Source organism: Anser brachyrhynchus, assembly GCF_964034855.1.
Source record: "Anser brachyrhynchus genome assembly, chromosome: Z".
Lineage (NCBI taxonomy): Eukaryota > Metazoa > Chordata > Aves > Anseriformes > Anatidae > Anser > Anser brachyrhynchus.
Genome location: NC_137697.1, coordinates 46,319,950 through 46,333,265, shown reverse-complemented (window position 1 = coordinate 46,333,265; position 13,316 = coordinate 46,319,950). Strand labels below are relative to the sequence as shown.

General features: G+C 40.3%; 1 protein-coding gene across 10 annotated transcripts in view; it reads left to right on the top strand.

Annotated features, from left to right (window-relative positions):
* Positions 1–13,316, top strand: part of ZNF462 (zinc finger protein 462) — a 97,761-nt gene that overhangs the window by 24,236 nt on the left and 60,209 nt on the right. The window lies entirely within an intron of this gene.

Here is a 13,316-nt window from a genome sequence, read left to right as displayed (position 1 = left end):
ACCAATACGTCTGAGAGACAGTAAAACCAGATGACTTTTGGTCATTCCTGGTGGTATCTGCTGTAGTACATTCACAACCCTCCCTTTTCCCTCCCTTATTTTCTCTGCCCTACTATGTTCCTTTCTTAAGAAATGAAAGCAGTAGCTTTTATTTCATCCTGTGTGCTTTGGGACCAGCACACCAAACATACACAAAAGAAGTGAAAGACCAGCTCCTTTGACTTCAGAGCTACATTGAAGCTGCATGTCACCAGCATCATTCTTTTCTAGGCTGTGGAAATAGCAATAGCAGGTGACCAGTTTGCATCTTTCCAGAAGACCTGGAGAAGGAGCGGCCCACAGAGCAAGTAGTAGGTAGACCAGGAAAAAATATGGCAGAAAAGCAGGAATTTGAGGTTTAATGGCAGGAATACAGCTTCGAAGGTGAGATAGGTTATGTTAGAAAGGAATGTTCTTTCAAAGGAAAAGAACTTTTTATATACTTCCTCAAAATGCTGATGTCATATCTACTTCCAGAGTTTTCCAGAAAATTGTGAGCTTGATTGGCAGAGTTGGGAAGTAAAGATTCCACCAGTGGCTTGCTGTGAGGTAGCAGGGGGTCTCCTTCTTTCAGGTGACACAACAAGGAAGCTGTCTGTAGATATAAGATGTGCACAGTCCATCTGCCTGTTTGCTGCCTTAAGCTAGAGTGCTAAAATATTGAAGACTACCTTTTTTGACTGCAGAGATTTGGCAGATGCTGTTTCCAGAAAAATCCCGGATTCCAAGATGTCCCTCACAGAAAACTCAAAATGGATTTTTAGCTAGGCTTTTTCCAGCTGCAGCAAGCATGTTTGTGTATTGACAACTGTAGGGGAACAAAAAAAAGAACAAAAACAAAGAAGAGGTGTTACCACTTCATATCTTTGCCCAGGCCAAGTAAGTTACAGCTGCCCATGACACACTTGGCTTTTGGCAGAGCTTAGGCTGGTTGTGCTCTGCAGAAGTAGGATGAAGCATGATCAGTATGCTTCCTTCAGCAGGAATGCCAGCAGTATCTTGGATTACTACAGAGAATGTTTTGTGTCTGTAAGCTCCTGCAGAATTTGGGTTCACATTAAACAGGATCAGGAGTCATTGGCAGGTTTTATATGGCTCTCAGCAGAAGCTAATTGCCATTTTTGGAAAAACGTGTTTGACATCCAGACTGTCAAGATAGGATATTTATTTTACTGAAGTTTTTCAGGAAAAATGTACTAGTTGAACATACAGTGAAGGTGGTGTTGTAGACTAGAGGTTTTCTAAGACTTGATTCTCTTACAATCTGAACTTTAAAAAAAAATCCATAAAATGTCTTTTTTTTTTTTTTTTTTTGTGGTGTTGTCCTAACAGTGAAGGGTAAGTGCAATTGTCAGCATGTGAAAACTAATTGCCTGGGTTGTTCTCATAAATTTTGTTATCCAGGGTGGAGTGGAAGTGTGCGCAAGCTTTGTGGCTCCAGCTAGCATGTGTAAAAGAGAGGTCTGATTAAATCAAACTTCCTCTTCTTTGGTCATGAATATCTCCTGCTTACAGAAGACATTGAGGAAGATCTAGTGTTCCTCTTACAGATATTTTTATAAAGGTGCTATAAAGAAACAAATATCCCCTTTGATTTTTATTATTATTATTGTTTTTTTATTTTTCCCTCCACTGGACATTTGCCAGAACAAAAGAATTATGAATACACTGCCCAATATTTAGAAGAGTTTGGTAAGAGCATAAGGATTCAGCAGTTTCGGTAAAGTCGTCTCAAGAGAAGTGCCTTTCAGACCTCACAATAACTTGAATTTTACCAAGTGTCAGTCCTTGGAAACAAATCTCCTTTCCCACCCCACTATAAAGGTCCCTTTTTGAACCGCCTCCCTTTTTTTCCATCTCCTTTCTCCCTCTTGAACTCCTGTGATCTCAAGTAATATGAGGGTTAGACCATGATCACCATCCCTAACCTCTGCCTCCCCCGGTATTCTTTTCTTCAGCTCTGTAGGCATTTTGCTGAGTTGACCTAAATTCTTCAGCAAAAGACTTGGATTCTGTGCAGAAAGCTGGAAATGGCAATTCCAGTTAAAAAGTAAACACAAAGATGATTAATAAAGAGCATCAGTTATATACTTGTGTGTGGTGTGTGATTTACCCCTGCTACCAAAATTTTTACTTCCATTGTGCTGGAGAACTTTGCATTTGTAGTTGCGGGAAGTTAGCACTGGGATTTTAGAGCCAATGGCACAGAAAGATAGCATGGCATAATGAGGAAGGGCTGGAATTTGGAAGCCCACTTTCTTTCAGACTACTTGTGCAACCCGTAGCCAGGCCACTTCACCTCCTTGTACTTCTCTAACATCAGGTAAAGGAAGAAGGATCTTCATGATGAAGACTTGCTCCTCTTGCTTTTCACACAGTGAGAGCCTACCACAGTGTGGCCTGAAGTTACACGATTCCAACAAATAGGTAGCAACTGTATGGAACAGTGTATCAGTATTGCTGCTTGATATATTTAATTCTACATTTTTTTTCTGTACGTATTATTTACCAGTTGCGAGTCCTCAGCTAATGCTCAATAATCTGTATCTGTCTGAAAACCACAGGACTACTTCTGTCTTACTGTCTCTGAGAGCAAGTCACTTCTGCTGATTTAAATGACTTGTTTATGACAAATGAATTGAAACCAGAGACATATGATACTGTCTTGTGTCACTTTGGTGTTCCATAAACAGCAGAAGGAAAAAATGAAATTTCTGCAGGACTGATTGTATACTTTTGGCATAGACTCTTTTGTCAATGAAGTCCTAAATGAATGTGAAACTCTGCATACATTCTTGCTAACAAGAGCCCACGCTTGAATGAATGCTTGTTGCAAGAAACAAATAAAAGACTACAAGTGGCTTTTAATCAAATGAGTTTTAAAGAAAAAAATGTCCAGAATAGACTACAAAAGATTTTTTTTTTTTTTTAAGGATGCTGACTAATGTAAATGAAGTTTCAAAAATTCATTATATTTTAGTGTCATATGGTTTATGTATATCTCTTTTGGGATGAAAAAACAGCTAGGAGATTCACCTGATCGGCAAGTAGTGTGGTTGAATGAAGCACCTGAAGGACTATTCACTTAGCTGGACTTTTACTGGAAAGAGACACATATTTATCTTAGTGATTGTCCACGTCTCCTTTCCATGTGTAATTGAAAAGATGTATCTGTCCCTTTTGACCAGCATAGATCTGAGGACATGTAATTTTGTAACAGTTCAATCTACAATCTTTCTGGTTGAGTATTTCTTCTTCTTCTTCTTTTTTTTTTTTTCCTTAATTACTTTTTATTTTATTTTATTTTTAATTATTGCTTGCTTGTTTCTGTCTTAGTTACTTTAGCGAGAAGTGACGAGTACAAAAGAGAATTTTTATATATGGTTCTGCTTTGAACTAAACCTAGTTCATTTTATATCCTCCTCTTGAGCTGGAGATTTTAATGACCTTTGGTCTACCTGAAGTATTTACGTATACCTCTTGAGAAACCAGTAAGTTGCGAATTTTGTAAGCTTCTTCCCCTTAAGTCAAACTTTAGTTCCTTCCTTTAGGTGGCTGTGTAACCACCAATAAAAGTGGTGTCAATGATGTGCCCCTTTGCTTTGGAACTGCAGTGCACTGCAGCATGTCTTTGTCGGTACCATATGTGAATATTCTTTCTCTTTGTTGAAAACATTATGAGCCCGATTACCCTTTCCTTACTTTCAGAATATTAGTGAACTGGTTTCAGATTAATTAAACTTCTTGGCAGTTTATCTAATGCTTCTCTTCAGACTTCTTTTTCTTGCTTCTTAGCATTTTTGTGCAAAACCAAAATCATGGTGAAATCTAGGGTTCTCCTGCTGTTGGAATCTCTGCCTTTTTTTGAATTTGTCCAAGTATCTTGGTTGCGCCTTTTTTATTATTATTATTATTATTAATTTTTATATATTTATTTTGCATTGGTATTTTTTCCTCTTTCACTAGGCACAATTACGAGAGCTTGCCAAAAAAAATTCCTGCCTTAAAGTTGCCCAAGAAGTCTCTTTCCTTAGGCCAGCGAAACAAGATTTTTTCTGTACTTCACCTTAACTTAGACAGTGTTCTCTAGGGACCTGTGTTGAGTCTTCTACATCCTGCCTCTTAAAAAAAAAATGAAAATAAAAATCAAGCATTTGGATTCAGATTACAAGTTGCACAGATTTCCAAAGGTTATGGAATCTAAATTATTTGGAGCCTTTCTCTGAAGTGGATTTTCATGTGCTTTTCTTTTTGCATAATGAAGATATACTATCCTCTTTTAGAGTGTTTGAATAAAACATGACAGCCACGTTTCAAATTGTTGATGGCCTGAGGTAGCTAAAATCATTAATGATCTATTTGTAAATTATGCGAAGCTGTTAGTTTAATTCAGTGCATTAAATGGGAAGAGTAGGTGTCTGGAAAATATAACGTCAGGGTGTTCATGGTCTCCCTTTAATTTCTTTTCAAAGGAACACTTCTCCTATTGATAAACTAGTCTTAAACTGAACTCGTGACAATAAAGATAGTTTTCTTTTTATGCAGTTTGGCATTTGTGTTCATATTCTGGAATAAAGTTTTGGAAACTAGTTTCTCTTTTGTCAGCTTTCACCCTATATCTTTAGGATAAAGCCAGAATGGTCCCACTTTCTTCAACATGAAGGTAATCTGATGTCAATAGGGACTGATTTTTCAGTCTAAAATTAGATTTTGTAACCTTAGTACTTAAAATTCTAGAAAATTTTCCAGCTTTATATTACTAAATGTGAATCATTTTTTTTTCCTAGTATGGTAAAGGATGTGTGCAAAAGAGAAGCCACAATAGTTCTTTAATGTCTCCATGCTTTCAGGGAGTGTAGCTTTTGAAGGATGGAGTTGGTTATTATCTCAGCCCTCCTTAGCTGTGGGCCATATTACAAATAAAGTCTTATTTATTTTTCTTTATAGTTCATTTCCTGTTTGGGTGTTCCTTAGGAGGAAGCAAAAGAAATCGGATTTTAGTGGTTGACTCTCAAATAGGTTATTTCAAGGAAAAAGGAATAGGCTGGGACAAACCTTCATTAGAAGCTTCAACCTTTGATATAATTCAGCTTTAATAATACTCCTTAATTTGAATATGTCCAGAATAGTTAGGGGAAAGGGCTGCTTATTATTGGAAAGATGAGGTGGTTCTCTTTGTTTTGGTTCTGTTTTGTTTTGTGAGGTAGATTATTCTTAATTATTATCTGTGTAACAAAGTACACTTCTTTTACAGACAGGGAGTAGCAGCTTTTCCCTGTTTTTGATGCAGTTGTTTCTAACATCTCTTTGATCTAGATGCCTTCTAGCTGGAGACCTTACATTAACCTTGGTTAATTCATAGATACTGTGAAGCAAAATGCTGGGATCACTCTGAATTCTCTATTTTTTTTTCTTCTTGTCCTTGAAGTGCATTGTAGATGTTCCATGTAGTTTCTTTTAGATACTGATATCTGCAGATCACAAAAATGGTGATGATCGAGTCAGCATTCTTCCCTTATTTAAAATGGTTTGTACTCGGGCCTTATATATTACACCAACTGCAAAAACTTTTTTCCTGGAAGGACCAAGTGGGTGGAGATGGAGGTTTAAGGGGGAGTAAAAGAAGCAAGGTTCTCATTTGGATGCAGGATATTGCATTTCAGTGTTTATATATTGCATCCCAATATGTAATCCAGTGAAGTATATACACAGTTTTTGGGACAACATATTTTGGATAACATATAAATGTTAGCTGCAATTTTTTAGTGGTATCACTTTTCAGCAAAGTCAGTGATGGTACCAGCATCTTGCTGCTGCCGTCCCAAACAGAGAATCTTCACTTGCACAGGTGGAAAAGATCTTCTGGGAGGGGTTGCAGGGTGAATGAAGGGTGGCAGACTAGTGATTACCACTAGTCTGAGATCTGTCAAATACTGGAAAAATATCTATTCGTCTACCTGGGGCAAAGATGCTGGCTGCCATACTGTGAGTGAGTCAGTGGGCAAATAAAACCATGAATTCTGTCTGGCATTATAAATGGGTCAGTGATGGATTTGTATTACCTGAGGAAATGAACTGGCTGACAAAAAGGCTTCTGCTGGCTGCCCAGCAAATGTCAGATATAGCAAGAAGCTGGGGGAAGAGGATGGATAGCTGGAGATGCAGGCAGTGGTAAAGCAGCCAGGTTGTCAGTGGAGCTAGCTCCTCAAACAAGATTTTTTGAGGAGTCTACTGGGGACACAGAACAATATTTAGACTTTGCTAATCAGTGTGTTCTTGTTCTCCAGTAGGATTTCAGCCACAGATCCTGCTTTATAATTATATTCATGCATGAGATAGGTTTGGGTTTGCATGAGATGGTGGTGCTATTCTACTCAGCTTTGCTGGTACAGAACATGACTTCTGATGTTTGGTTTTACAGGGTTAAAACTGTTCTTCTGAATGCCTTTTTTCATCCTGTCCATATGCTGTCTGCATGTACCCTTTGAAAGAGGACTGGTTACATCTGGAACATGTAGGATCTCAGGACAGATTGAGAGAGATGACTGTCGTCCCCAGGGTTCTTACTAAGCTGAACCCATGTTGGTGATGAAAGCAGGCAATGGCCTTTCACTTTCCTGGATCTGATCCATGCAGCTTTTTTTTTTTTTTTTTCCCAACTCTCCTGTGAATTTCTTTTATTTAGGGAGCCTTGTATTTCTACCAAACTGGGCAACTGTCCTGTGAATTTCTCTTATTTAGGGAGTCTTGTATTTCTACCTAACTGGGCACTGGATTTTGGAAATGATCTGTGGTGTTTGAACCTGTGGCTGAAAGGTGTGTCCAGAGAAGCAGCTTTTCAAATCTGCCTTACAAGATGGTGACCTCTCTTAATTTTACCATCTTGACGACTTCCGTAGCAGTTCCAAAACATTGCTTTACTCTTGTAGTTGGTACTTTATGAGTGCTAGTGACTTGGTTTCTACCTCTGTGACTTCACTGAGTACCTGCTCATGTTTTAAACCAACTGTGTTGGCCAATCTAATCTCAGATCTCCAGGATTAAAATTCTGTGGCCTCTAAATAATCCAGCAGTTCATGTGTTCCCATAGTTTATCACTGTCACCAGTTTTTAAGCTGTATTTAGCCTTTGTAAAAACACCATGCTCTTTGCAAACTAAGATCAGTTCTCTTTATAGCATGCTTGCAACTCATCAGCCACAGCACTGTAAGTGATCAGACCGTGCAGTGGAGTATGTACTTTGGGTGAATGGCAAGATTGCTTTTAAAGGCAGCACAGGCTAGGCAAGGCTGTTTAAGGGTTCATTTAAGGGCAGATGGCCATCAGGAGATAATCTTTTTTGTCTTCAGCCACAGCTCTGCTCTTTCCCTCTTCAGTTCATGGTGTAGCAGGGTATGTGGTTGAATTTGTCATATCTGATTTGCTACTGTCAGGACACCATTTATAACAGGTCTGACTTTCCTTGGCAAGAAAGAGATCTTTGCTGGGGTTATGCCAGGCTGAGGAGTCTGCTCCTCCCCCTGCTCCTATGACGGTAAGGCTGGTAATGCACCCTTTGTGTAAAGAGCTGTTGGAAGATATTATTTGCAAGGCATGAGAAGGAATTGGGTTGTCTCTTGAGTACCCAGGCAGAGCACTGCTGTGTTCTTCAGCACCACCTACTGACATCTTCCTCTCCCAAGTCCATGTACACAGGAGAGTCCACTTCTCACATCACAGGAACTCGATTTCTTGCAGTAATTAACAATATACTCTTGGCTCAAAATAAGAAACTCCAGACCCACTGCTTTCAACTTGCACTATGCCTTGTGCGGAGCAATGAGGAGCAGGTTACAAAATCAAAATGGATTTGCTCTGGTATCTGTGCTCCTAGGTGGGCCAGCCCAATTGCCTTTTGACCAGATGTCTATGCAGAAGAGTGTTGAGAGTTTGGGTTGTGTCACTGAGGTGGGTGACAGCTCACTTCCTGTGATCATTTAGTATGGGAACCAAGTAGCACACCTCGTTTGTGCTCTACAGTTTTGCTCTGTGCTGTTCCATATATATGTATAAATAATAATATTTTTTTTATTTTGTATTAGATTAACTTCAGGTTTGAAATACATATTTTCCTTGAAAGTTTTGACTGGGAAAATGGTTTACTGCATTTTGTGTGTGTGTTTTATTTTCCTCTTCTTCTCTTCCTGGTCAGAAAGGAAACTAAATTCATTCTGTGGAAAAGAAGGAGCATATCTGATTAGAATGACCTCCTCCCCTAGCATAGTTGCTGCATCTTCGTGAAACATGTAGCCAGGGCAGTATACTGTTTATTGAATCTGGTGAACCAAAGGAAAAGCTGACAAAACTGTGTCTATACTTGAACCTCCACAACTACTTTTGTACAGTAAATGGAGTAACTGACATACGTAATAAAGAAAAAGTTCTACTCTGACCATTAGTTGTTAAGCCTTGAACATACATTTAGAGCCATGATTTCTGTATGGATTAATAACTTTCCATGAAGATAATTTAGAAGATGAGAAAAATACATCCTAGTCTTGTTTGGAGCAAAAGAATTTAATATTTGAGAGCATTCTCATAGTCCTGAAGTTTTTCATCCTGCACCTCAGTTGCCCATGCTCTGCATCACATAATGCTTGACAGCTAACTGTCAGGCAGGGAAGACGTACATTTGGAAGATGCTTTCTTAATTTTTCTTTTAGTTAAGTAGTGCCATCATATTTACAATCTGCTTTTCAAATAAAAATGTGAAAGTAGCCTTCAGGCACTTACATGTCTGTTTTTTTTTTCTTTTTTTTTTTTCCCCAAAAAGAACAGATATATATTTATACCAAAGAGCAAATAGGATACCAAAGAAAAAGTAGGAGAAGTTATTTGTGAGAACTTCAAATTGACTGATCAGCATTTAGGTAACTTACATGCACCTCATGGCTCAAAAAATATTTTTTTGATTTTATTGTAAAGAACATCTGGGTTTAGGATGAAGTGTTCCATCCACCAAGTTGCAGGGAAGAGTCAATATGTCAGAAGATAGGAAGGCCCTGCAGAGGGACCTGGACAGGTTGGGTCGGTGGGCAGAGGCCAGTGGGATGAGGTTCAACACGGCTAAGTGCTGGGTCCTGCACTTTGGCCACAACAACCCCATGCAGCGCTACAGGCTTGGGGGAGAGCGGCTGGAAAGCTGTGCAGAGGAAAAGGATCTGGGGGTGTTGATCAATGCTCACCTGAACATGAGCCGGCAGTGTGCCCAGGTGGCTAAGAAGGCCAACGACATCCTGGCTTGTATCAGGAATAGTGTGGCCAGCAGGACCAGGGAGGTGATCGTCCCCCTGTACTCAGCTCTGGTGAGGCCGCACCTTGAGTGCTGTGTTCAGTTTTGGGCCCTCAGTACAAGAAGGACATTGAGGCCCTGGAGCGTGCCCAGAGAAGGGCTATGGAGCTGGTGAAGGGCCTGGAACACAAGTCCTGTGAGGAGGGGCAGAGGGAACTGGGGGTGTTTAGTCTGGAGAAGAGGAGGCTCAGGGGAGACTTTATTGCCCTCTGCAGCTACCTGAAAGGAAGGTGTGGGCAGCTGGGGGTTAGCCTCTTCTCCAGGTAACTAGTGATAGGACTAGAGGGCATAGCCTCAAGTTGTGCCAGGAAAGGTTCAGGTTGGAAATGAGGAGATATTTCTTAGAAATAGTAGTCAGGCATTGGAACGGGTTGCCCAGGGAAGTGGTGGAGTCACCGTCATTGGGGGTGTTTAAGTAAAGTTTGGACTTGGTGCTTAGAGACATGGTTTAGTGGGTGACATTGGTAGTAGGGTGATGGTTGGACCAGATGATCTTGGAGGTCTTTTCCAACCTTAATTATTCTATGATCCTTGAATTTTGTATTCCCTGCTGGGGAAGTTTGTGGGTTTTTTTTTTTTTTGCAGTGAGATAATTATCAGTTGCTGTGTCTGCTTGAGGCTGGGGACTGCAGTCTTTTTCGCTGATACATTGCTAAAACTGACATCATGTTCCAATTTTTTGGGGAACTGGCTGAACTGATACCGATGAACCTGCTTCAGGTCATTTATGTGTTTACCTATTGAGTTCTCCAGGAAAAATAACCAGAAGTTCTGTGAATCATTGTTCTCTAGAACTAAAAAAGCCATCTATGTTCCTGGGCAGCTACCAGCACTGTGTAGCTGCTCTTTCACAAGTTTTAAGAGTAATGTGGTTTATATTTCCTCTAGTGTTGAAGATTTTGCAAGCTATGCTGTAGCTTTACAGTGACCCATAGTATGGTATCTTGTATGTTAAATGAATGCTTGCATTGAAGTACAGAGATGCAACTGAAGTAAATGGTGACTTCATAGGGATGAACAAGTTGGTCATCCTATTTTCTGTGATACGGAGACTTTTGATAAGTTTGATGTATATTGTGCAAAGAAGGAATCCAACCTGGAACTCACCTGAAGTTCAAGCAGTCTTCCAGGTGGACATTTTGGGGTGGGGGGGGGGAAGGTGGGGGGGTGGGTCTGTCTCTTCTCAGTTTAGATCGTTTTTATTGTTGAGTTGTAATGCATCTGTAATAGAAGTTTCTTTCCAAAAACTTTGACAACATCTTATATTGTAATATGCTAAAAATTTCCTTGTTGGTCAATAAACCAGAGCAAACTGGTAAAATATTTCCTGGAAGAAATGGGCAACAGGAATAAGGATCACACATCTCAGATAACATATTACTCTCAAGGGTATAACTGTTGAGTTTCAAAATGTTATAAATGGCCCCAAACTGGATATCAGAATGGAAATTTTGATAATAAAACCTATATCTGGTGATAATATTTTACCATAAGTACTTTACGTGAAAATAGGAACCATGAATTAACCATATGTGAGTGGACAGTTGCAACCCAACCCATAGAGTCCTATCAATGTCCAGTTCTATCAAATCTCCTATCTCCCCTCTTCCCCTCAAGGGAAAAAAAAAAAAAAAAAAAAAGGGGAAAAGGAACCAGTGTTTCAATTCAGTTTATTTTTATATGAGTTTGGATGAGTGGCTCCAAAGTCAACCCTTGGAGGACCAAGAATCCCCATAGTTTGAATGGAATATAGTCATTGAAAAAGACCCATGCGTTGAGTGGGTTTGCCTGACTTTAGTTGAGAATTGAATTTACTCATGGAGTTCCTCACTAATTATGTTTTCTCATAAATGAAAAATGAGGCTGTCTCCCTCCACTTTGAACAGTCTTCAGGTTTCCAGTTCCTCAAATTTTGCACCGTTCCTGTGATTTTACTTGTTTTGCCTGTTTTCCCCATTGCAATCCTGTGTTATAAAAAGGTATTGTTTTTGTTGTTGTTGTTTGTTTGTTGCTTTTAAAAAAGGAAAAAGCCCCAAACCTGAGGTCATCAGACCATCTTAGTGGTATGTGAGCTGAAGCAAGCACTGACAGGAGCCCAAGCAATGCCTCTGAGAACCCACCAAGCCTGTAGGTACTGGTTCCTCCTGAAACCCCAGCTTCTGCAGCAGGGAAAATTGCCTGGCCTGTGGTGTTATCCATGGGATTCTTGAAAACCGTGTCTCTGATTAGTTACATGCTAATCACATTGCTTTAGTGTCTGATAGTTCATTTCTGGTGGACTAATCTCCAACAGGAAAAAAAGTAGTGGTGAGGGAAGAGTAGACCAATGCGGAAGCTTACTGCATGTTTTAAAGGAAAAAGATCACCCTGATGCATGACTCCAGCCTCTGCGACGATGTTTTGTTTACGCTGAGACGCTTTGCCATGAGCAGGTGCCATGGAGGCGCCCCAACCCCGAACCGCAGCGCGGGGCCTGGCAGCCAGGCCTGTCCCAGCGGCCCAGCACCAGGCACCTCCCTGGGGACAGGGCTGGTGTCAGGGCAGAGCTGGCGACAGCTGGGGACCCGCCTTGCTCTCACTGGGCAGGCATGAGGGCCATGGGGGGATCCTGGGCCATGGGCAAGGTAGTGAAGGCCTGAGCAGGGCTGAAATGGGGTCCTAGGCTGTGGGCAGTTAGGGTGAGGCCCAGGGGGCCAGGCAGGGACAGCAAAGCTTGCGGGTGCCCTCAGGGCCCTGACACAGTCTGTGCCTCCAGGGGAGCTTTGTAAAGTGGAAACAGGCTTGGACAGCGTTGTTGCCTACGGAGCCATGTGTGTAACGCCAGGATTGCTCCGTTTCAGCTTCACTTTTGGCAAAGAGTAAAGTGAAAACCGTTGAGTGCAACCTGCATGTGTGAGGTAGGGATGAAGACACGTCTGATCATCAGAGTATGGAAAGGCTTGGAAAACTGGAGATTTCTTTATTTTAAGTGCAATGTTAAAAATATTGAGATGCAAGTTCAGATAGTGTGTGTGGTCTGAGTGACCTTTTCAGCTGTGGTTGTGCATGTGCATATTCTTAACTTCTAGAAGCAGCGCTGACTCCATCTCAAAATATAACGGATGGGTAGTCAACCACAGAAGCTCAATTTTGAGGTCAGTGCCTTGGGCTTCACAATTAATTTTGTATTTTGAAGCTTTAAAACCAAACTTAAACATAATGATTTGTACTACTTTGGCTGCTGCCAAATTCTGTAATGACTGTTGTTCAACAAGCACAATTATCTTTTGTTTTGGATTTTTAAAAACCTAGAAATCTAATGCAACTGTCTCTCTGATGTTCTCCTTACATGTTCAGGAGCGTAGAGAAGTATGTCAAAGACAATTTGAAAGCTTAGCTTGGGTCTTTAAAACTATGAAAACTTTGAGAATCTCTTGAGCTCAGTGTTTTGGAAGCTTTTCACTCATAAGGGAAATAAGAATACCTCTTCTCCGTATTCAGCATTAAAGCCATATATTTTAAGAAGAGGTTGTAAATGAAAATTAGCCAGACAATGGGATTTTAATAATCTGGTGAGGTTATCATCACATTAGTATGGGTATTTTAGAAGTCACATTATCTGTGGGCAATGTGGTCTCAAGAGATTGGTTGTGAATATGTTAGAGGGCTTGTGGGATTTATGGATTCATTTCATGGTGGTTGTTTGCTTATTTGTGTTTGTTTTGTTGGTTGGTTTGTTTGTTTGTTTTCTTTCCAGGCTTCCTGGTCTGCTTTTGAGTTAATGGATTTGGTAATTCCCTTCACAATCCACCTCTGTTCCCCCTTACATTTTTTATTGTGCTGTTCAAAAATTTAAGGGTTAAGGACTGTAGGTTTTTTTTTTTTTTAAAGAAAAAGATAGAAAGTAGTATTGTTTGTATGTATGGAAAGTGTTGCAGTGAAAATGCTCTTCACTGGTGGCTAGGTG